Below are 26,077 nucleotides of genomic sequence, written 5' to 3'. Positions count from 1 at the left end.
TGACCTGTATTATACAGGAGGTCAGACTAGATGATCACAATGGTCCCTTCTGGCCTTTGAATCTATGAATCAGAGGATCTCAGACAGTGAACTGTGGTCCACAAGGGTTTTACAATGTCTTTTCTCTAGTTAGTCCACAGTACAACTGTGTCTGTGTTCCCATGGCTAGTTATCTAATCTATTTATATCTCCTGTTTGTCTATCTATGAAGATTACCTAACAAGAATTTTCCAGCTATATATTTTATTATGCAGGCAAAAATTGTGAGGAAAATTGTTTCCCATCTTCAAAACAAAGAAAAAAAAACATAAAAAAACTCACCACACAAACTTGTATAATATGGGCTTTGGTAATACACTCAAATTTGCAGTTGTATACTGTGCATCTTAACCAAGTCTCTTCAATAAGTTATTGTAAAGTGCAAAAAGTGTAATGATTTTAAAGTATCTTCACAGGTCTGATCTAGTGTTTCTTAAGGAAAAAATTAAAAAGCACAATAGGGAAAAATAGTAAGACATCATATATGTTCAGTGATGATATATCATGTTGCCCAACAAGATAATCAGTATCAAGCAGACTGCATCAGTCACAGGCAGAGTGGAAAAGCTAAAGCATGCCATTGTAGATCAAACGTCAAATTTCTTGCCAGTTAGCAAACACAGATTCATGGGGCACCAAAAGCAGATGACACATTTGAACCAGATAGAAATTATTGTCTTCAAGGAGGTGCCAGAACAGGAAAACTGTTTGAAAACTAACCCATCACATTTCCAAATGTTCAAAGAAGTATATGGAGTAGTGAAACATCATGGAGCATTTCTAAGATGCCCAAGCATGTTGCCAGGGCAACTGGGAAGGAAGAAGTCATTGGGTTGAAGATCAGCCTGTTTCTATTGGGGAGAAAGGTGTGGGGTTGCTTTTTATTTTTTGTTTAATCCAATTTGAGTAAATACCTTGATCTAACAGAAGTAAAGATTATATGAAATTATACCAAGGAGCTTTCTAAGAAACACCTTCTGGTAGCCATTGATCAATTTAATAAACGGGTAGAGCTATGCCCAATTACAACAGTCAATTCCTGAAAATAGGAACATATTCCTTTTAGTTAGTTATAAGTTCCACAGTAATTGTTCTCCTAAGCAGGCATAACTTTATAAAAGAGCTTCTGTACTAGCAAGGATAAACAAGTGAGATAGCTACCTATGCTATTACTAGTATATGATCCTTTTCTTTTTCTCACTATTACTGCTATTGTTGTGACAGTGTGTATGCCTGTAATTGATTTTTTCGTTCATGTCAAATTGCAACTATGCAGTTGCAGGACATGGGCAGTAAGGACTAGTCACCATAAGTGATGTTTTTTATAGAAGGATTGTGGTATGAAATAACTGTATTTAATGAGAGTAACTGTATCTTCTTTTCACTATCTTTCATTATCCACAAGATTTATAATATTTGCTATCACTTTAGTGATCTTGTACACTATATTTTCGTATAATGTCGTTGCTTTTCCAGGAGGATAAGATGACATGTATATCCTATTTTAACCAATATTTTAGCAGATAAATTGTGCAAAGTTTGGATAATCCATCAGAAGAGTATTTTCATTATCTACTCAACCTTTCTTCAGCTACCAAAAACTGTTTGACAGGCAGCAGGTACTAAGATATATACTCTATTCGTTATTATGAAAATGTGTTTTCTTTCATTTCTATTGAAGCAAAGGAAGCATATATGGCAAGGGTGCTGGACCAATTTTTATAGTAGGGGTGCGCTGAGAGCCATTGAACCAAACTGTAAAGCATGTATATAACGGAAACCACTTCCAGCCAGGAGGTGTGGCATCTAGTTCCACCATCTATGATATATGGCATATTAAAAAAGTTAAGAACTATTTTCCCCCACAGATATTAGTAACTGCCGGGGTGGACCTATAATACATGGGCACATTTAATTTTTAATTCATATATAAAGGTCAATCTCCACTGATAAAGGGTCTAAATATTTTCCCTTCACTGTAAATCAGTATAAAAAAGGCCACTAATAATCTTCTTTTAAACTTCATTGGAGACAAGGTATTATGTATTTTAGCACCCCATTAACCTAATTTGTAGAATGATCACCTACCAAATCTCCAGTTATGAATGTCACATTCAGAAGTTGTTTCTTTAAAATTTGTAGCTATTCAGTCATCCATTTAATGCTGCACACTTGCCTATATTATTAAGTTAGAATTTGAAGTCTTTGCTTAAAGAGCTTTTTGGATTTTTTTTATTGTATTTATTTTGTATGGTACACTGCATTTATTTAATTGAATAGGCTAAATAATTTGTACAGTATTATACCATGTGAGACAAAAGTGTCACAGCAAAATATTTTTTGTAAATTATGGACAGTTAACTCTATCAATATAATTTATGCCCAGAAGCATAAAGGGAAAAGATTACCAAAGACAAGTCACATTACCTTTCTCTGCATACAACAAAATAGTTTGCATGCAGCTGGGAAGATATTCCCTAAAGTACCAAAGATAGTGAAGCTACATAGAAAAGCAACAAAGACATTAGAAGTAATTTTTATTGCTTCATAGAAACTGAAGGAAGCGTAATAGTCAAGATTTCCAACACCACCTTTGTCTTTCAAATAATAAATAACCCATTCTTCTCATCAAAGAAACACACTCAAAGGAGATGAAAGCTTAAATATAACATCTTTCCTGCTGACAGAAGTATTTTTTGGTATAAAGATCAACCTTAAAAAAAAGAACATGCACATACTTTGTTTCCAATGCATTATTCAATCACTGAGCTGTACAATAAATTAACAGCATATAGTGTTCTGCTAAAAAAAGAAAATAATTGGAGAACTATTATCTTCGTGGTAAGAATGATCATTTAAAAAGGAAAAAAGTGTTTGTGTTAATTTCAATAAAGCTTGTTTGGGGCGAGAGGTAAGCATTCTAAAAATTCTCATATTTATCACGTAAATAATATATGGCTTCAGAGACATTTGGACACTTATGCTGAGTCTCAGCAGGAATGAATTCACTGGCATTTACCTGAGTTTTTTATTTTATAAGTATTTGAATACCTTATTGTTTTTGGTGACTGACATTATTATTTGCTAAGCATGAACAATGCACTTGTCACTCCATAGGCCTGATCTGTAACCCATTGGAGTCAATAAGAATCTTCCCATTGACTTCAAATGGACTTTGGATCAGGGCTTTTAAGAACAAAATAAATATGGTCGCTGTCCCTAAGATCTTACTGTCTAAAAGACAGACACAGACAAGACAGATTTCTGGGAAGCCCAGATGAGGATTCATTTAGTGGGGGTTTTATTTGCTTCCTTTGATATTTTAACTGTTGACTCTTTCCTGTAGAGAACTTGGAAGAAGTGAGTCTTTAGGAAGAATGAGAATAAGGCAAGGAGTGGTTATTGTGGGAGAAGGGAGAGATTTGAACTAGGAAAGGAGAGAGGTAACCTACATGATCATTGATAGGGGAGACACTCTTTGCACAGGGGATGTCACAGAAAAAGGCACAGATAGGAGAGTGGGAGAATGAAATGAATGGAGAACCTGGGCTGGCATTGTTGGCAGAACAGAGAGTGTGGATGGTATTCAATAAGACCTGCTCAAAAGGTTTATTTGGTAAGAAAGGAGGATTTGAAGCATTTTCCATTATGGATGGATCCATAGATGACTGAGAATGCTGCTGCTATGGGAATTCATTTGTCCACTAATGGCTACCTCATTTCATATGTAAATCAAGAAAAAATATGTTGAGAATTACTAAAAAAATACAGAAATTATCAGAAGGTTATAAAGTTCAAACAAAATTTGTTATTAATTTATATATGTAGTGTAATTCATATCTAGCCATGTTGGTCCCAGTATATTAGAGAGACAAGGTGGGTGAGGTTATATTGTTTATTGGACCAACTTCTGTTGATGAGAGAGACAAGCTTTTGAGCCACACAAAACTCTTCTTCAGGTCTGGTTAAATTCAGAACTCTGCTAATCTTTAAATATCATGGACTGAACAGAGAAACTGGATTTATGGCTTATTACAACACTCTGTAACCCACTAACCCCCTCTTTTTGTCTTATGACTGCAGAGAGATTAACGGACCATTCTACCTTGAATGGTCCCTTAGAATATATGCTAATTACTTATGATAAACAATCTGTTTCACCTTGCATTTAGCTGTGGTACTCAGAATACCTTTCTCAGACCAGAAGAAGAACTCTGTGTGGCTCGAAAGCTTGTCTCTCTCACCAACAGAAGTTGGTCTAATAAAAGATAAGACCTCAGCCACCTTGTCTCTCTTACTAATTCATACCAAGATCTACAAATCTGTAAAATTCTTGCAAAAATTACATTTTAGTTGACCACTCAAGCTCTTGCAGTTAGCGAATTTTAAGAGTGAGATTTAAAAAAACTGCTCAGCACTAGCATAACTTCACTCTGTTGAAGTCAATGGAAATTTTACCGCTTACTTCACCAGGAAGCTGAGTTAGACCAGACTGAGCACTCTTGAAAATCTCACTCTAAATTTGTCCATACGAGCGTTTGCACCCAGAAGTTGTATTATAAACCTCCAGTGATGGTGATTCCACAACCTCCCTTGAAAGCCTATTCCAGTACTTAACTACCCTTATAGTTAGACAGTTTTTTCCCCTAATATCAACCTAAATCTCTCCTGCTGCAGATTAAGCCCATTACTTCTTATCGTACCTTCAGTAATGAACAATTGATCACTGTCCTCTTTACAACAGACCTTAACATATTTGAAGACTATCAGGTCTTCACCTCAGTCGTCTTTTCTCAAGATTAAACATGCCCAGATTTTTTATATTTCCTCAGAGATCAGGTTTGCTCAACCTTTCATCATTTTTGTGACTCCATTTTCTAATTTGTCCACTTCTTTCTTAAAGTGTTGTGCCCATAACTGGACATGGTACTGCAGCTGAGGTCTCACCAGTGCTGAGTAGAACAGGACAATTAACACCTGTGTATGTTAATACACACCTGAATGATATTAACCTTTTATTGCAACTGCATCACATTGCTAACTCATAGTCAGTTTGTGATCCACTATAACTCCCAGATCATTTTCAGCACTACCAATGCCTACCTGTTATTCTCCATTTTGTAACTATAAATTTAACATTTTCTTTGTAAGTGTAGTACTTTGCACTTGTATTTATTGAATGCCATTTTGTTGATTTCAGAGTAATTCTGTAATTTGTCACGGTCATCTTGAATTCTAATGCTGTCTTCCAAAGTAATTGCAACTCCTCCTTCTTGTCATATACAAATTTTCTAAGCATACTTGTCATTCTATTAGCTGAATCATTGATGGAAATATTGAATATTACCAGACCTAGGACAGACCTCTGCAGGACTACTACACAGTCAACCATTCATAACTATTCTCTGAGTATGGGTCTTTGAGTGTGGAATTGCTTGTGATCATTCATAGAGTGTGTGTGAAGCAACTTACAAGAACAGGGCTGGACACTGCAGAGGAATGCTTCAAGGGGGCTCAGGGACTGGGTGTACCTAATATTAGCCTGTAAGGCAAAGTAATGACTGACAGAGCCCTGAGGACAGTGTTTGGGTGGCTAACGGACTGGTGGGGTCAGGGAGCTGACAGTTAAGCACAAGCAGGTTTATCTCTTGCTGAGACAGGTAGATAACAAGGTGACTCATAGTCCTGGGTACCCCAAGAAAGCATCACAGCTGGGTTCTTGTTGTTTGCCTACCAATGTGCATGCATTTAGGGTTCAATTTATTAAATATTTTCTCCACCACTCCGAGGGATAGATTTTTTTTTTAAATGAAAGCTGAGATTCTCCGTTAGTAACCTCTTCTCATCAGCTGGGATTCCAAGAAAACACTACATGTTGCGAGACTCAAGATAAAATCACAACATTTGCTGTGGAAATCTGAATAACAAATACAGCCCAGGAAATCATGACCTGCTTATGGACTTTCTGCAGGAAGGGAAACAGGCCAACTATACGAGTAAACAATTTCAGCAATTTCTTTGCTCAATTCTGAGAGCCATTTAAATATCTGAATGTAATGCAAACTGCAGAGTACTTTTCTGTGATAAAGTTAAATCCTGAAAATGTAATTGTTGACTGACATTAAGGGGAAAATTCACCCCCCTTTTCAGTAGCTACAAAGGGATCCCTGGCAGCAGAACTACCGCAGTTCTAGTGCATAAGGTAGCTGAATGGGGGAGGGAAAGGGAAGGACATTGAGGGCAGGACATGCAAGAAACCCACCCTGTGTGGCACAGACCCCTGCCCTACTGCAAGCAGTAGGTAATATGTAGATCGGGGAGGGGAAGGGCAGAAAAAATAACACCTTTGTTGATCCTCCCATCCTCCCCGACTTAGGCTTTTTCTTCAGTATGAGAAAAAGGTGTGTTCTTAACTCGAGGTAGCTAACTTAAAATAAACCCTACTGAAGACAAGGCAGTTTGTAGCTTGCTCATGAATCAGCAGGTTGAGTTAAATGTCTCTGGGGGATATAACTTGGCCTGAAACAATAAACTGCCTTGTCTTCACTAGGATCAGGTCAGCTAACTCAAAGTAAGAACACACCTTTTTTTCCCTAATGAAAAAGGCATAGGGGGTTGCATGAGGATCTACTCCAGCCTTGTATTCACATCCTAGGGGATGTTGCTGCCACTTGTTCATCTGCCAAGCTCCTGGCTACGTTACTAGGGACAGAATTGAGGCTCAGGATTTGGGCCTAAGAGAAAACAAACAAACAAACAAACAAATTGTCATAAAAATGCAATGTATGTAGGATTTGAATGTTCAATACTATTACAACAACGTGACTGCTTATTATGCTGTTACCTAATGTTATGGTGCAAGAAACAATTAAAGATGTCTTTTCCTGACCATGTGATTAAAAGGGGACTTTGGTGGAAAAGTTCCAATGGCAAGGGAAGAAATGGAGCATATTTAAGCAGTTGGATTTGTTTGAGACTGGTGCAAGTCCTGGAGAGAGAGAGAAGCCCAAATCAGCTATTTCTTGGGACCTGACACTTTTGCACAATGGAGCTGTCTGTGTGAAGTCTGTTACTACTTCTGTTCAAAGGAACAGGACTTGGGGACAATTTTGTAAATAAATATATTACCTTAAGAAAAGACTTAACTCTATTTCATCAGTTTCTGCTCTAAAGGGGACACAGACCTGCAATCCCTGAAATTGTCTACCACTCAGCAAAAGGGTAACAAGACTATAGGGTTGAGCAGAATGTGGCTTTTCCCTGGTATTGTGTCAGGGATGGTGCACAGCTGCACTGGCACATGAGCAGCTCAGTGGAAGAATCATGTCTCAGAAACCCACAATCCCTCTCTGATCCCACTTTGCTCCAGGAGGTAGTAAATTGCTACTGGTCTATACCAGTTTCAAATTACATTCCCCTCCTCTGTGTCAGATCCACCAAGGCTCTGCCCATACTCTGTCCCTCCCTGACCACTGGTACAGACAGGAATGTAAAGAAGAGGTCTTACTTCCTCTTACACTTGCATAGCCCAAGGCAAAAATTTCCCTGTAAGGTGAATGCTACTTTCTAAGGCCACGTCTATACTACCCGCCGGATCGGCGGGTAGTAATCGATCTATCGGGGATCGATTTATCTCATCTAGGCTAGACGCGATAAATCGATCCCCGAATCGACACCCGTACTCCACCTCAGCAGGAGGAGTAAGAGGAGTCGACAGGGGAGCTGCGGCAGTCGACTAGCCGCCGTAAGGACGGCCAGGTAAGTCAAACTAAGATACTTTGACTTCAGCTATGCTAATAGCGTAGCTGAAGTTGCGTATCATAGATCGATTCCCCTCCCCCCCAGTGTAGACCAGCCCTTTGATTATTCTATTTCTCCAAAAATAAAGCAAATACTTCTCAAAACCTTGAGGGAGCATAGTTTTTCCCTTAATGTTAAGTGGAAATTCTAAGTGTTAAATTGTTGAAAGAGGAAGCCCAAATTGTTCTGTGAATTGAATAGAGATAAATAAGAAAAATGAATGAAGCACTTTACATAAATGCAACAAGATACAAAGTATATTCCCTAGTTAATTCCAAAAGCCACAAACATGCAACACTTCATGAAAAACAGGCATAATGCTGAAAACTATGTTTGATTCCTTAACAAAAAAGGTTTAAAATATTTCCATTAGGTACGGATTATTTTTAGATGATAAAGATAATAGTGCTGAAATTGCAGTGATCCATTTGACCTCAAGAGTAAAACATAATGCTAAGACTTTCAAATAAAAATCAAACCTAAGAGGTTTCCATTTATGCATCTTTTTGCAATCTTTTCACTGTATACAAATTAAATGAAGTATCTCAATATGAATATTATCACAGTAAACATTCTTAAAAATATCTACGGTATGTTTAAAATAAAGAATTGTATCAGGGTTCCAAATGGATTTCAAACTATTTTCATTCAAGTATATTATTTCTGAAGTTGAAGATTGTCCTCTGAGTCAAATTAAGAACATTTTAAAAGTTTACATACATAACAAGAAAAAAAGTTCAGTCTGTATTATAAGTAATGAAGAGTAGCCCAGTTTCCAAATACCTGTAATGGCAGTAGGCATAATTTTTCACTTAACTTTTTCTCCATGGCTAAAACTTCCCAAATATTGTAAACCGTTTTATTGAATGTAGGAGTAGAAGACTAATTTTTTCAAAGTCAGTAGTGATTTGGGTCCCCATTTGAGACGGCTTTAAGGGGTCTTATTGGCTGAGGGCATGTGCCCAGCATTTCCTGAAAATTAGGCCCATTTTAAAACATCTCAACATGGCCAGGCATGGTCATCTCAGCCAAAAGGGGAGGCACCCAGAATCACTGCCCACTTTTGGAAAATAAAAACTATGTTTTTTCTCTATGAAGAAGCAATAATAATTAATAACAGAGGTGGAATAGTCATTTGTTGGTACTCAGCACCTTTGAAAATCAGGCAGTGTAGTTAGGCACCTAAATATGGAGGCAGGTGCCTAACTTTGGAAACCAAAGACTGGAAATGTTGATGTGATGATTTGGGGAGTCTGTCATATGTGATGACAAGTTATGAATTCTGGCTGATGCTATAAAGTTGTTCTTCTGACATTGATATATTTTGTATACCTCTGTGTATATCAATTCTATCTTTGCTGACAAGGGCTGTGCCACATCCCTCCAAAACCAGGTACAATGGCTGGATATTAGAACTTAATGGCCACCTGTTCAGGTGGAAGTGCTTTGGGATATTGGGTTAGCTCAAGCCTCAAATATCCAGTTTTATCTTATCTCTCTGCAAGGGGCTGGTGAAGGGGATGGAGAGTGGAAGTTCCCAAATACCACCAAAATACAGAGTGTCAAAGCAGGGGTTTAAAAGGGACTCACACGGAGAAGATTCTCAGAGCCATACAGGAGAAGGGAAGAGACCAGCAAATGTTTGTAGCAGGGAGGGCTGGTTTACTTACATGACTAGCCAAAATCAAGGTGTGTGTGTGTGTGTGTGTGTGTGAGAGAGAGAGCGAGAGAGCGAGAGAGAGATGTTCCATGGTAGAGAATACAAGCCATGTACTGGAGGAGAAGGCTCCCAGAGGACCCTCACCCCACCCAAAGAATGCTCTGAAGTTGTGAGAAAACTGAGACAAGGAAATGTGTTATTATTTTGGACTCAATCTGTGTATTAATCATGCTATCAATTAAACAGCAATGGTATTTTAGAAACCTGAACAAAGGGTGTGGGTGTGGGTGTGTGCTACACCTATCATGTTACACTTATCACGTGACTGCCTGGTTGGAGATCTGGGAGACAGGGTGTTTACATTACAGGGTAGTCTGCGGAGTCAGCACTAGACCCAGGGACTAGGCAGTTGGACCATAGGATTGCAGTTCTCAGAAGGAGGTGCTAGAGAGAGGAGTTGCACGTGTGTGCCTAGAGACCCCAGCAAGGAGCAGTGCCTGGAATATGAGTGGCCAATGGTGAGTGGCCAAGACACGGCGCTCAACTAGCTCTGAGACTGTGTATAAATGGTACTGGTTCTACCCTCTGCATCTACCTATTTCCATTGCGAACAATAGCACCTGGTTTTTGAATAGGGTGTAGAATTTGGCAATGACTCAGCTTTGGGAAAAGAGGTAAGGGTAGGTAGGAGAAACATAGAAAAAGTGTGTCTGTTGCTCAACTATTCTTTTGTAGAGGTTTGTTATGAAAGGTGGTGCCTTTATATGTAGATTATTCTTTCTTTGTCTGAAACAACAATAAAATCTAACCCCTAACTGACTAGCAAGCACATGCAAACACCTGTATGATATCCATACACAGTTGCCACTGCTGATTCATATGCAGGGCATGCTGCACACCGGTTGCTCATCTTTAGTTAGGTTTGGAGGAGAGGATTCCAACAGACGGAGGGTAAAAAGAAAGTATGCAGCAAAGGGCCTTGAAGCATTTTTCTGCTCGCTGCTCTCTTTTTATCTTCTCTCCTTATGTTTTTGTGTTTTTTTCTTTTCCTCAAACTGTGGCAGTGCTGCTGAATACTGATGAGACAGTATGCAATGTAAACAACTCCAGGCCATCATTTACTGGTTCCAGGAACCTGAGCTGCATGGTGATGGGTGTGAGGTAGGTCCAGTTACCTAAGTACACGTGAACATTTCAGTAGCACCAGTGGATAATTACTTAAGCTGGTTGAGTTTTCTTAATAGCTAGCTCAACTACAGCTGGATGAATACAGTAAACGTGTTAACAAATATTCTTGGGAATAAAGCCCTATGATTGTTTTTGCTGGAATTCACAACATTCACACAGAACAAAAAATATTATGAATAACCCATTAAGAAATATGCGTGAGGGGTTTTCCTACCATAACTAGTTGTGTGGCCTTTTTTAAAAGGTCTTTATATTATTGACACAATAGATCTATTAAAAAAATTGGAAGGTTCCCATGTAAATCACAAACAGCATAGGGATTCTCCCAATTGACGAATCAGAGGACAGCACAAATACACTTTGCCTTAGGTGACATGTCACACAAATAGTCCTTCCTTTCTCCCATCCTTTGTCTTGCCTATTTGTCTTCAAGGCAGGGCTGTGTTTGTACAGCACCTAGCACAATGGGGTCCCACCTTGGTTGGGATCTGGAGATGTTGTTTAATATACATAATAAATATAACAACAATAGATACATTTGTAAAAATCGTGACCTGCTTCCAAATAATTTGCAAACTCCAAATGTATTACATGGATTGAATAAATTGCTTGAAGAAATGAGTTTGCCCAGCTTCCATTTCTACATACAGTAGGTTGGGGGAAGTATGGAAGCTGATGAAGTACAAATGTCACTGATAAAATAATCCCTTAAGAGGAATAGAATGTATTGATGACAAACACTTTGGGATACTAATTAATTTGATGGAAAACAGGACATGAGTGTGAAGAGACATCAGCATGTAACTTCTGCACTTCAGGAAGCCTTTAAAAAAACCCACAGAGGCTATCTGGAATATGAAACAAGCTGTCAAAGTCAAGTGTGGGAGTAAAGAGTGTAAATCAGCTCAAGAGGGAACTGGACAAATTATTGGAAAAAGAAGATATAGCCCCTAACTAGATACTTTCCCACAGATTTGCAAAGTGTTGCACAAAGTTTTAGCCGTATGACTTCCAATAAAGGCAACAGGAGTCTGGCAGCTAAAACATTATGCAACTCTTTGAAAATATAACAATAATGATGTATAGGCTCATGTTTATTTAATGGATTTATAAAGATAAGCATTATAATGTAGTATGGGGTCATCCTCAGGTCTTCAGTGTTTCTTTCTAACACTGTATACTGTATAGATATTCAAAGCAAAATAGCAGGACAACTGTAAAGGGGGAGAAGGATTTCTAAAGGGATGAATCTGGGAAATTGTTAGGGAGTTTAGAAGAGGCTTTTAATAGAGCTGATTGGGAATTTTTCAATACATTTTTCATGAGAAAATGCCAGTTCATGGAAACTGGTATTGTGGGGATGGGTTGGTTTTGCCAATTTCCTATTTTAAAAAAAAATTGAAACAAAGTTTCAAAACTGCCAAAATGCCCTGTTCGAACATTAAAAAAACAAAAACATTTTTTGGTTTGAAATGACTTTTAATTTCAAAGTGTAAGTTATTTTATAGTAAAAAAAAAAGTAAAATAAAATAAAAGTCAAAATCATACATTTTGATTGATTCAATCAGATTTGTTTCAGATATTCAGTTCAAAAATTTATAAGATTTTGATTTTTTTGTCCTCATTTGGGACGGGAAATTTTTTTGACATCTCAAAACATGTCACAGAATGGAAAAATTGGTTCCTGCCTAGCTCTGTGTTTTAGCAGCTAAACAACACGAGTGGGAAATTCAAGATATCAGCATGTGATAGATCTGATAGGCTTAGGCCTTGAGTTGCATGTTATCAACAAGTTGTCAGTTTCAACAGCTCAGATTGCAGTGACTTCTTTAAGTAGCTAGAAGCTGCAGGGGTTTATAGAAACAAAAATAAAGCATTGTTGTTATTCATAAAACCAAGAGGGATAAGCTCTGAAATCAGGGACATCCATGGTTTTCAGGGATACAAAGTCACCCAGCATACAGTACATTTTTAAATGTCACTAGAGACTTAGGGTGGCTCAGTTTCTTAGTGTACAATTTAAGACTACTTAAGGAGGCCCTTTTTTCAGAGGGTAGATGCTCAGCCCTTTTCAGGTGTCTCAATGAGGACATGCAAAATCCCTAGTCTTTTTTTGAAAATCAAAGCCTTTGATATATAGCAAAAGTTCCTTCAAACCCTCAGTTCCAGAAGAATGTCACAACATTTATGTACCAGAAGTCTGTTTCTGTGAGTTGCTCTGCTACAGCTCATTTGACAGAGGGGACTAACATCTCCTTAAAATATAGCAGCTCACTTTCAAGAACTGCAGCTTAGGAAATTTCATTCCAGTTAGGTAGCCTTAGGGTATGGCTATACTACTGCTGGGAGTGAGCGTCCCAGCACAAGTGGACAGACTCACTCTAGCAGGGCTAGTTTGTGTGGCTTCTTAGGGTTGGAACGGGGGTTGAGTTGAGATCATATGTCCTGCCTTATATATCTTTGGCCAGTCCTGAACAGGGTGGAAAATGAGATGTGACAGCCAGAAAGCTGTCTACTTGAATCTCCCAGGTTGGACATTCCTTAGGAATGACTATCTCAGAGAAATCTTGATACCTATGTGGAGGCCATGGAAAACTCTTAAAATCCCATAAGAGTGCCCAAAACTTTAATCATGTCACACCTCCATCCTCTATGATTGCACAGAATCCAGGGTGTTTGAAGACTTAAGAGAAACTAACATCAGAGACCCAGAGATTATTCATTAATACAAATGTATAGTATTCTTATGGAGGGCCTGATTTGCATTTACACTAAGGACTTGTCTACACAGTGGGGATGTGATTTGTACAATACACTAACATTTTGCACATTAATTAGTCTATGTAGACTCTGCTGGTCTGACTAAAAGTTCTCTGTATGTTTTAAAGTAGTACTGTTTCAAACAACACTATGTTAAAGCATAGTAGAAAATTTCCAGTGTGCACCAGAAGGGTCTACATGAATCATGAATCATGTTAGTGTGCTGTACAAATCTCTACCCTGGATTATGCATTACCCCACCATGTAGACATGCCCTAAAGCCACTTGCCCTGCTCTGGTAGCTCAAAGAAGCCTCGAAGTGGACGTAAATATATATTACTTCCACTTTAATCCCTCTTTACTCTAACAGAGTGATTTAAGTGATGTCACTGTAAATGAGAATTAGGCCCTTATTATTTAAACAGTTGTGCCCCGTGACCTCAGTCAGGTTCAGGGCCCCCTATAAAGCTAGGTTTCTGTACAAACTTATATAAGAACAGCAAAGAGTCCTGTGGCACCTTATAGACTAACAGACGTATTGGAGCATGAGCTTTCGTGGGTGAATACCCACTTCATCGGATGCACCCACGAAAGCTCATGCTCCAATATGTCTGTTAGTCTATAAGGTGCCACAGGACTCTTTGCTGCTTTTACAGATCCAGACTAACACGGCTACCCCTCTGATACTTATATAAGAACATATTCCATTACCTGAAGAATTATTTTTTTTAAAAAGACCATTAATACTTCTTCCCCTGAATGAGGCTACAATTATTCCCAGTTTCAATGGAAATTAAATAAATTTAAAAGCACACTTTTGTGGACTTCCATCTGCGACATTAAAGAAAAAAAACACTTGCAAGTTATAGGGTATCTAAAAAAGGAAAGAATTCCAATGTGGTGAATAAAGCTGAATTCCGAATGATTAATTTGTTTAGACTCGTTATGCAATTTCACAATTCTTCCTGCATACCAGTAGTTGTTGCTATAATATGAAAGTAGCTATTACAAATATACAATAGAACTTTTGTATTCTGTTGAGGGTTTTCCTAGCTGGTTATTTGAAAGAAATACAATAGAATATTACTTTATTGCAATAATATTTTCTCTTGCAGAAATTTTCATGGTACAATAGCAAAAGAGAAGTCTAAATATTTCAAGAAACTGATGCAGTTTTATGGAACATTAACAAGTAAGGTAACACTTTACATGGAGTGTACAAAATCATCTGAAATAGGTTTTAGTACCTTCTCACATAATGATACTCCCCAATCCATTTTTAGTGCAGATATTCATTTGTAACCACTTTTCAGGCTTCAGTTGGAATACCGTGTGGAATTCTGTGCACTGACATCAAAATGAGGCTACTCCATAGAAGACCAATGTGGCCTAATGCCTCATAGTATCCTCCATTTCTCCTGCCTCATCTCTACAAAACATACAAAAACATGCCATCTTTTTCAATGAGACGTTCAGCAAGATCAGTTGTGACCTGATCCTTACCCCGCCTATCCTGCTTTACTGATCTCTGTCCTTCCCCTTCTTCCTTCACATCTTGTCATTGTGTGATCTCATCTACTCAAGTCGTTTCATCTACCATCTTTGCTCCAGTAACTCACAGATCTAGCCCACCCTGTCTAACTCTGTCCAATACCACATTCCACCCTGTCTCTCTTTGTGAGCATAATACTCTGCATTGACATAAGCAGATTGAAAAGGGACCTGATTATGGCATAGGTATTCAAAGAAGTGTAATAAGAATCTAAGTACGAATCTGTTCACTGTATATGTTCACTGTACAGGTTAAGGCAAAATATATGGGGATTAAGCCAGTTTTGAGGAAAGGGATATCCAAGTTGGACATTAGGTGCCTCACCACCTACCCTATTACTTATATCCATGTCAGGAGGTTGTGTAGTGTGTGTACTCTGCATGCGGCCAAAAGGAGTTTGCCATATAGATGTACCTTAAGGCACGTAAGGGCATGTCAACACTCTCAGCGCTACAGTGGCACAAGTGCAGCACAGGAGCCCTTTCTGTGCAGAGGTCTGCGTCTCCTGTCTGGCAGCGTGTGAGCTGCTTGAACAGCAGTCAATCAGCCTGGTGCCTGCCCCAGTGGGCAGGGCTGGGCTGCAGGTGGAACAACCATGCCAGAGGAGCTGCCGGCGCGGGGCGCTGGCTCCTCGGAGCGGCAGCCTGACATGCTGCTCCTTTTGCCGCTGCAGTTCCTGGTAGAGCCCTGTACCTCTGCGGATACCGATGTATATCTGCAGATACCAATTTATATCTGCAGATATCTGCATTTGCTGATATACATTTGTGTCCACGCAGGGCTCTACAGATGAGTGCCTTAATAAGAAGGGTATAGAATCACTTTTTTTCTATCTCTGTCTGTCCCAATGACTATTTAAGTATTTATCCAATCCTGGAGCAGCTTCAGCAGGAGAGACTGAAGGAGCCCCACATCAGAATATCCCATAGCCCAGTGGTTCGGGCACTCAACCTTGTTAAATACTTTGTTCCCATCAGGCAGAGTGGGGAATTGAACCTCAGTCTTCCACATCCTGGACTAAAAGTTATAAGGAAGGCACCACTTCATCCTCCACCTGTATTTTGTATGGGTCCTGATCTGATAGGCATGCTCAGAGCACACTTACCAGATCAGGATCCACAGGCAAAATTGGTGGGAGAACACCTGTCTGCACCCGGTTTGAGGATCCCGCTGGGGCTTAGGCATGAGACAGACATCCAGACACCTAGAGTGAGGCATAGCATTCATGCCCAGAGGCAGAAAGTTAAGTATGAAGGGGGCTTTTACAGCAAACATTTAGACACTGAGAGATTTGAGACACTTACAGGATTAGGAAGCAGCTGAGTGGGAGGTTGGGAGGGCTGAGGTTCCCAGTGATGCCTACATTTTGGACTTAGATACCTAAAGTGGGGAGAGAGGTGCCTATGTCCTTTTGTGGACCTGGGCCTATGTGACTGTTTTGACTTCTGTACTTTGACCCATCAACCTTTTACCCCCAATCGGGGATATTGCAGATTATGTATTCCTCATGCCACCTGATCTTAAACCAAACTTTGCACCCTCGATAATCTGTATGTTATTCCCTGATAACCAGAAACTTCTATGCTCAAACTCTGTTCACTATTTTTTTTTAACATCATCTGAATAAAATTTTTAAATTGGAGATGGATACTGGGAGTCAGGAATTCTGGATAATATTCTAGGCCTACCGTGAATTTTCTGTATGACATGGGACAAATCACTTGATCGCTCTGGGTCTCAATTTCCTCCTTTGTAAACACTTTACTATGGATTAAGTACAAAATACCAGAATTCCTGCTGATTGCAGGATTGAGCCCAATAGAGTTATCATTCAATGCACTTACACGACCGTCTTTGTAAAAGTGATCAGGTAAGAACTCCGCGCCACTGGAGTTTTTTAAAATGTTGAATCATTTTTAAGCCAACAAAAAATTAGCTATTAGTGTTTAAGGTTGTCATTGGTTCCTGTGAACTGTGGAAATCTTTTCTATTGAAAAGTAGCCTTAACTAATGGTTGCCATTAAGTAGCTATTAAAAGTCAATATTCAAGCCCAGCATGTAAAATCCTCTTTAGCAATTCCCATAGACATTATTTTGTATATTACTTCCTGGGACTTCATTTTGAAGCTCTATCATGTTGTGTAGCGTGAAAGTGGTATTCCATATACACACTGATCAGCATTCTTGTTCAGTCTTGGAAGTATAAACTACTTCACCTCCCAGAAGATTTTTCAAAAATATGTGTGTGTGGTGGTGGGTGGTGGGTGGAGGGACTGTTTAGGGGAGACACTGAGACTTTAGCTAATGCAGCTTTAAAGATACTCAGGAGCAAAAAAAAAAAAAAAGTGGTTTCACAGAATCAAACTCTACAAAATCCATAAATCTATCTGGATGCTTTTGGTAGTTTCATCTTCCAAAATCATCTTTCATTTCCTTTATAGTGAAGTTCCTGGTCTTGTCACTGAACTGCATCAGTACTACGATGCTCATTGTGTTTGTGAGATCCTGAGAAATAAATGACAGCTGTATCAGGAGATCAGCAAACTTCTTCTCAAACCGCTTCTGCAGGGTTTCCATTGAGGCTGACACACACCAACCTTACACAAAAGGTCTTACATGTAATTGTGGAGGAGAGGCAAACAAGCGAGAGTGACAGTTCCGAGCTAGTGACAGAACAAGAATATGTGTTACATTAACTTCACTCTAACCCTTGCTCTTCCAGAATAATACAGGGTTTTCTTTTCAGTAGGCTATGCAGAAAACGTTCTAGATGGGGCAGGTAGCAAGAAACAAATAGAAAAGTTTACAATATTGAGTTATGCCTAACATAGGTCACACCACTGTAGTATTTGGGAATGTCCTACGTATTTAAAAGCAGAAATAAAACTAAAAATCTCTCTCTTTCTTCCTTCCCAACCAGTCAGAAAAATAGTTTGATTTGGTGTGCTTGTTTTTATGCTGTGTGCAAGTGAGGAATATATGAAGAGAGTGCTAAAATCAAACAAATGGGTTTTGACCTTAAATCAAACAAATGGTCATTTTTTATCTCCAGTGGGAATGAGTTCTACAATCTAGATCCATCTGCTCTATAAATACTGGCTTTTGCACCCATCAGCCACCCCTTTCAGGACCAGTGGGACAGAATGTCGTGGGAGGTCAGTGTTGAAAAGTCAATGTTATGGAGGACTTGGAAGATAAGGACACAGATCTTGAAATGATTCATGTTTAATGGAGAAACACTGCAGAGAGCAGACCATCAGGGTGATGTGTTCATGACACTCTGCTCCTAAGCCCATGCACGCTTGCATTTTATACCAATTACAGCTCTTGCAGGGTATATGGCATATGGTAGGTGGAGGAAGCATGGCCCAGTGGATGTAGCCTGTTGTAAAACTAGACGAATAAAAAGCACTAGCAAAGTCAATACAAAGTAAAATGTCATACAATGACTTGTTTATACTCCTCTATGTGCTATACACTGAAATGTAAGTACAATATTGATATTCCAATTATTATTATATGGTAAAAATGAGAAAGTAAGCATTTTTTCAGTTATAGCGTGCTGTGACACTTTTGTATTTTTATGTCTAATTTTGTAAGCAAGTAGTTTTTAAGTGAAGTGAAACTTGGGGGTACACAAGACAAATCAGATGTAGTCTGTAAAGGTTGAGAGGCACTGTGGTAGGGTGCTCACCCCACACTAGCCACAGCTGAGGGGAATTCAGGGGCCTAAATAACCCCTGAATGATGGTGCCCAGCAGAGAAGGAACAAGTAAGATATGTATAAAGCCAGCAAAAAAGGACTGCCATGAGAGAACCTGCAGCTACTCTTTGGGTGTTAGGGAAGGAAGGAAACCCAGAGGGAGAGTAGAAACCCCAGGGGATGCAGGCCCCGAAGGAAGGGTTTGTACAGAAGGGTGGTGGAGTAGAAAAGGTCTCAGGGAAATGGCAGCAGGGTGGGACATTGCAAATCTTGGCTGCTGATTAGAGGGTCCCTGTCCTGGAACCCAGTATACAGGGTGGGTCTAGGTTCCCCTACCAGCCACTGGAGAAGAGGCATAGTCTGGGAAATGATGTAAAAACTGCCTGAGATAGTTTGTAAGGTGAGACTTTGATATCCCACTAGGGGAAAACACATAGTGACCTAGCTGGAAGGCCAAGTCACAAAGAGAGAGCACCCTGAGTCGCAGAGTGGTAGGGCAGGCAAACGTGTGACAGTGTGTCAGGGGTGTCAGACCTGGAAAGAGCTAATCCCCAGAGCAGCCAGGAGGAGGCACCTTAGCAGTGAGTAAGCCCCATTATACCTGCAATGTGGGACCAGGGCCGGCTCCAGGCACCAGCTTGCCAAGCAGGTGCTTGGGGCGGCCACTCCAGAGAGGGGCGGCACGTCCAGCTATTCGGCGGCAATTCGGCGGACGGTCCCTCACTCCCGCTCGGAGAGAAGGACCTCCCGCCGAATTGCCGCCACAGATCGCGATCGCGGCTTTTTTTTTTTTTTTTTTTTGCACCACTTGGGGCAGCAAAAACCCTGGAGCCGGCCCTGTGTGGGACACACAGATTCAATTTCCTGTTCCATCATGGACTTCCTCTATGACATTGGGCAAGTAATTTAGCCTCTCTGTGCCTCAGTTTTACAGCTGTAAAATGGGGATAACAGTACTTCCTTACATCATAAGGGTCCTAGAGAGGGGATGGGAACCACAGGATAATAGCACCAGCCATTGAAACACTACGGAATGATGTCCCTCTGACTGAGTCAGTCACAGGAGACATAGCTATATGTTAGCTATACTAATATCAATACATGCGAGGAATGCAAATAAACAAGCTCATAATCTGGTCCATATATTTATCTTTTTGATTGCAAACTGATTTTGAGGATTCTGCTATTTAGAATGGAAGCTGAGCATCTAGCTATCCTTTATTTAGCCCCTAAGTCAAAGTAAATGGAATATAAAAGAAGATAATTCTACAGAACTAACTGAAATTGCTGGAAGATTAAAAACGCAAATGTTGATAGAATTTATGGTAGGTGAGAGGGTGAGGGGGAAGAATATGAAGATTTGGGATCCCATAAAAGTTTTATTTAAAAAGAATATGTAATGCCTCCCTCCTATCCAGAAGTCTTCAGGTTGTAAGCAAGAGACACGGGTCTACTGGAACCCTACTAGCTTGAAAAATATGAGCCACTTACACTAATAGATTTGATGCCGCAATCTAAGGGGCTAATAAAATGCATACAGAATGTGGGTAATAGATACACAAAGCAGGTTCAGAATGTGTTTTTGACAAGGGATCTAAAACTGAAAATAGAAAATTATTTTAAATAAATCAGAATAAAAATCTCTATTAAAATACACTAGTAATAAATCACAACAAAAATCAGTTACTCCACAAACAGCAAGTTTAATCACAGACTCTATCCCTACACATGTTATGACTACTGAGTACTCAATAACAAATATACTCAGTCTTTACTGTCCAAAAAATGACCAGCTTATAGATGGTAGAATACTTATAGATAGAGGCAGGAGTCAGATTGGGGAAAAAAGGTGGGTGTACTCTTCCAAGCTCCATCCATAAGGGGAACCAAATGAGATTCCTCTCAGTAGGTTGTGCAGATACTGGTGACTGCATGGATTACAAGCTTCACAGAGATTGATGGGCATGAATATACCCTTCAATTAATATAACTGTAAGAGTGAATTAATCACAAGCCCCCACCTAAAACAAAAGGAGTATATGACCCTCCCCAGGATGTGGGCACAGGGGTTTTGCTGAGTATTGTTTAGAAAAGTAAGTTTTTAGGCAGAACACAGAGAATCAGAGAGCAAGACAGTCAGCCTGAAGGACCAGCTGAAAGAATGGTGTTTGAACCTAGGGAGAGGTTTTTGAGATAAAAAGAGTGCTCTTGGTGCTCAGAGTAAATGAAGCTGTTTCCTGCTATTTTATTCCTTTTGTGTTCAAAGACACAGGGCATTGTACATTCTTCGTAAATAAACAAAACTGCATCAAAGAAATACCTATCGCCTATTTCTCCTTCTAAATGGTACAACCTACAAGACTCCAAATTTTGGCTAGCTGATTGAATCCAAAGGGGTAGCACTATAATTGTATGTGCCACTTGGCTCAAATGAGTTCCATGAGCTTGGCTCCCCTTGAGTGGGTCTTAAATATGCCCATAGATTCTGCTAAGCTCCTTGGGCTTGGTTCTGTCTTGATCAGGGGGAAAAATGTAGCACTGTAGTGAGATGACACACATAGTAAATAGTGTAGATCTGTGATTCTATCTCTCCTTTTTACATGAAGGGTGAAATAATTTAAACTTAAATGTGGTTGATGATCATCACTGGGCATTTGAGTTAACGCCGAATGGATGGGGCAGTTTGCATCTCTCAGAGCAATTGTTCCAGGCTGTCTGCAGACTCAGCTCTGTATATATTACAATCAAGTTATCTCTACAGTACAGCCCCCACAGCAACACAGCTACGGTGCTGCAGTTGTACTATTGTAGAGCGATAGTATATATGCTTCCTATATTGATAAAATGTTTTTTTCTGTAGATGTAGTCAATCCACATTTCCAAGAGGTGGCAGCTAGGCCAACAGAAGAATTCTTCTAGCTGCATCTACCCCAGGCGGTTAGGTTAACCTAACGAAAATGCTCAAAGCACAACATTATTAATAATCTGGAGTAACACAGCTAAGTTGATCTAATATTTAAGTGTAGACCAGTCTTCAGTTTGGATTTTTTGTTATTTTCCCACAACCATAACCACCAGAGACTGACTCTATAATAAATAAATAAATAGGTTCAGATTCTGGTAAACAAGATAGTAGCGTTAGTGACGTGCCAGTATGGTGTTTGAGTACATACTGGCTATGTCCCAGTCCTGGCTGTGGATAAGAAATTCCAGTGGTGAGGTAGGAGAGAAACTGCATGAACCAGTAATACGTACTGGAGATGCTAACCCCACTTAAATTATTGTTAACCCAGATCCACTCTGTTTCTTTCCGGAAATGACCTCAGGAATTCTGGGGAGGGCAGAATTAAATAGTGTGAGGACAAACATGAAGTGACATGCTCTAAGCAGCCACTAGAGCGATCTCCCTGACCAGAAAGTCTCCCCATTTATTAAGCTTCCTGCTTCAAAAAATCCTGGTCCTCTCTAGTAACTGTAGAGGAGCAGGAGCACTATAAACACTCCACATCTCCCTTTCGTAATAATAAATAAATAATAATAATAACAAACCCTTAAATTATATAAACCAATGTATTTATAAACAGTTCAAAATAAATTTCAAATTCCTTAAAACTATTTACACTACCGTGCCCCCTTATCAATTCATGCAAATAGTCCAGAGCAGTATTCTAAAGATCAAGCTTTGAGGGATTCTGATCATTAGACAGTCCCCTTAGACAGTGAATCACAGAAAAACATTACAATTCTTTTCACAGGCCTATATTGATAACATTTTAATATTTAGCAATTCTTGGTCAGATCACAAAAATGACTTGGGAATTATGCTGACAAAACTCAGAGATCCGCGGTTCACTGCTTCAGGCCAATGGGAGCTTCTGGAAGTGGCAGCCAGTATGTCCTTCGGCCCACGCCGCTTTCAGCAGCTCCCACTGGCCTGGAGCAGCGAACTGCGGCCAGTGGGAGCCGCGATCGGCGGAACCTGCGGATGGGGCAGGTAAACAAACCAGCCCGGCCCGCCAGGGGCTTTCCCTACACAAGCGGCATCCCAAGTTTGGAAAACACTGTCTTACAGGAATATCTGGATGACCTTGTAAACTGGAGTAATAGTAAAAGGATGAAATTTAATAGTGAAAAGTGCAAGGTCATGCATTTAGGGATTAATAACAAGATTTTTTGTTTTAAGGTGGGGACTCATCAGCTGGAAGTAACAGAGGAGGAGAAGGACCTCGGAGTATTGGTTGATCACAGTATGACTATGAGCCGCCAATGTGATATGGCTGTGAAAAATCTAATGTGGTCTTGGGATGCATCAGGCGAGGTATTTCCAGTTGAGATAAGGGGGTGTTAGTACCGTTATACAAGGCACTGGTGAGACCTCATCTGGAATACTGTGTGCAGTTCTGGTCTCCCATGTTTGAAAAGGATGAATTCAAACTGGAACAGGTACAGAGAAGGGCTACTAGGATGATCCGAGGAATGGAAAACCTGTCTTATGAATGGAGACTCAAAGAGTTTGGCTTGTTTCAAATAACCAAAAGAAGGATCAGGGGAGATACGACTGCTCTCTATAAATATATCAGAGGGATAAATACCAGGGAGGGAGAGGAATTATTTAAGCTCAGTACCAATGTGGACACAAGAACAAATGGATATAAACTGGCCATCAGGAAATTTAGACTTGAAATTAGATGAAGGTTTCTAACCATCAGAGGAATGAAGTTCTGGAACAGCCTTCCAAGGGGAGCAGTGGGAGCAAAAGACATATCTGGCTTCAAGGCTAAGCTTGATAAGTTTAAGGAGGGGATGGTATGATGGGATAGCCTAATTTTGGCAATCAATTGATCTTTGACTGTTAGCGGTAAATATGCCCAATGGGCTGTGCTGGGATGTTAGATGGGGTGGGATCTGAGTTACTACAGAGAATTCTTTCCTGGGTGTCTGGCTGGTGAGTCTTGCCCACATGCTCAGCGTTTAGCTGATCGCCATATTAGGGGTTGGGAAGGAATTTTCCTCCATGGCAGATTGTCAGAGGCCCTGGGGGGTTTTCATCTTCCTCTGCAGAGTGGGGCACGGGTCACTTGCTGGAGGATTCTCTGCACCTTGAAGTCTTTAAACCATGATTTGAGGACTTCAATAGCTCAGACATAGGTTAGGGGTTTATTACAGGAGTGGGTGGGTGAGATTCTGTGGCCTGCATTGTGTAGGTCAGACTAAACTATCATAATGGTCCCTTCTGACCTTAAAGTCTATGAGTCTATGAGGGTGGATGGCAGCTTGTCAGAAAGACTTTGAGGTAAAGAAAATTCTGTCAGGAAAGCCTGTTTTGGCCAGTCCAACATAGACAAAATCTTTGAACTATGCACTGTTGCATTGGACACAGGCCTAGGAACAGTATTGATGCAAATATGGGAAAATAACAAGAAGCACCCCCATTGCTTTCTTATGTTAAAAAAAAAACAAAACTGAGACCCACTGAACAGAACTATTGGTTATAGAAAAAGAATGTTACGCATTTGTGTGGGCAATCAAGCAGCTAAGGCCTTACCTATTTAACAGAAAATTCCTAAAACCACTTTCCATTGGTATGGAAAAAAGATACCAAGATACCAAGTTCAAACTGCTACATTGGAGCAGTATGAAGAATGTAACATGGAAATTGTACACATTAAGGGTAAAGAAAATGTAGTAGCTGATGTTTTAACCAGGCAAGAGGGTCCTGAGACCATGCCTATGGATCAGCCGATGGCTGACCCTACTGCGTCAATGGAAGATGGTCTGACCCAGGGACCTCCTGATTCCAGCAAGTGTAAAAGGTGCATAAGGGTTACAGGAATCCCCTGAGTCTGGTATTTACATTCTAGTTCACCAAAAGGGATCATGTGAGGTCTCTAATAAGAACCCGTGCCAGACTGGTCATCAATATCATTGCAAAACACATGTTTTGTGTAAGGAGTTACGTCTCTACACTGAAAATAACGTTCTTAAGGTCTGTATCTGGGGAGTGATCACCAGCAAAGGTTAAAAAGAGGTTTTCTTTCAGGCAAGACAGAAATCTGTCTGTTTACATGAAAAATTAAGTACTGTATGGTTCACAGGGGCTTCCCCACACATGTCTAAACCAAATGCTACTAAGTGATTGTGAAATCTCCAAAGAGAGGAAATTAACAGGAAGAGGTAAACAGCAGTAGATATTCTGTTTAGGGGTAATACAATGAACTTTGGAAGATATAAATTGTATACTGATGAACCCCTAGTTATCCCTTCAGTCTGTGAGAACAAGCTATCAGTGGGGTTAATCTTATGAGAAGGGGTGTCAAACAAACTGGTTGAAAATGCTGGGGAAAGAATTTGGGTTAAGCTTTCTTGCAGGAGATAGGGGAATGCCTGGTTAGTCAAATTTAGTCTCTAGGAAGCAGATGATGACTGTTTTATTTGTAACCATTTGTTTCCAGTATTATTATTCACTATCTCCTGAATCTCTGTTCATTGACAATAAACTTATTTTTGTTTTCTCTATAAATATATCTCAGAACTGTGTTCCAAGGTATAACTGATAAGCTGGTGTGTACTGTTCTTTTGGGAATAGCAGGCCTGGTAATTCTGTGAGTGTTCAGTGGATAAGGGCTGGACACTACAGCGAACTCTCCAAGGACTCAGGGATTGCTCTGTGTGCCTATCATTACCTGTCTAGGAAGAGCGAGGCCTGTGAAGGCTTAGAAGGAAGTGCTTGTGTTTCTGGTGGTTCTGAAACTGGTGGTTTCAGGGAGCTTATCCACAGAAGGCAGAAACAAGACTTCCTCTTATTGAGGGCAGATGGTTGCGAAGTTCCTCGCAACAGTGGGTGCCCCCTGGAAGCATTACACACGGCTAATATCAGGTCATTTACCTGGTATTCTTGAGCTTTCTGTATTAAAACAGAAGCCATCTGGAATAGCTTAGATCCATGGATCCAGCAAGGCCAGCTTCCTGCGTTGCTAAAATCTAGCTTTTTTAGCACTCTCATTTTCACCATGGTCTCCACTACTGTGCTGAGACAGGACTGTGCTTCTTCCTGCTGCAGCTTTCATAGGTCTTATCCCTGATTTTCCACTTTCCTCCCTCATTCACCACTCTGGCAATTTGAGGGTCTCTTTTCTTTCCTTTACTCCTTTAGAGAGAGGGAGTCACTCACTTCTGACACGTAGTATGACAACATATACAAAAAGAACCATACTTTAAGCAACAACTAGAGGAAAACTCAGTGGCCAGGATGTCCCCATGTTTAGTAAGTTCCCTACAACACATGCTGGTCCTCTCTGGTAAATGGCGTGGACCAAGAATCTTACTCCTGATAGGAGTTTCTCCTTTCATGATTTCTGCCTTGGTGTTTTTTCCT

Source organism: Emys orbicularis, chromosome 1, assembly GCF_028017835.1.
Source record: "Emys orbicularis isolate rEmyOrb1 chromosome 1, rEmyOrb1.hap1, whole genome shotgun sequence".
NCBI classification, from domain to species: domain Eukaryota; kingdom Metazoa; phylum Chordata; order Testudines; family Emydidae; genus Emys; species Emys orbicularis.
Note: the sequence above shows the minus strand (reverse complement) of the source record.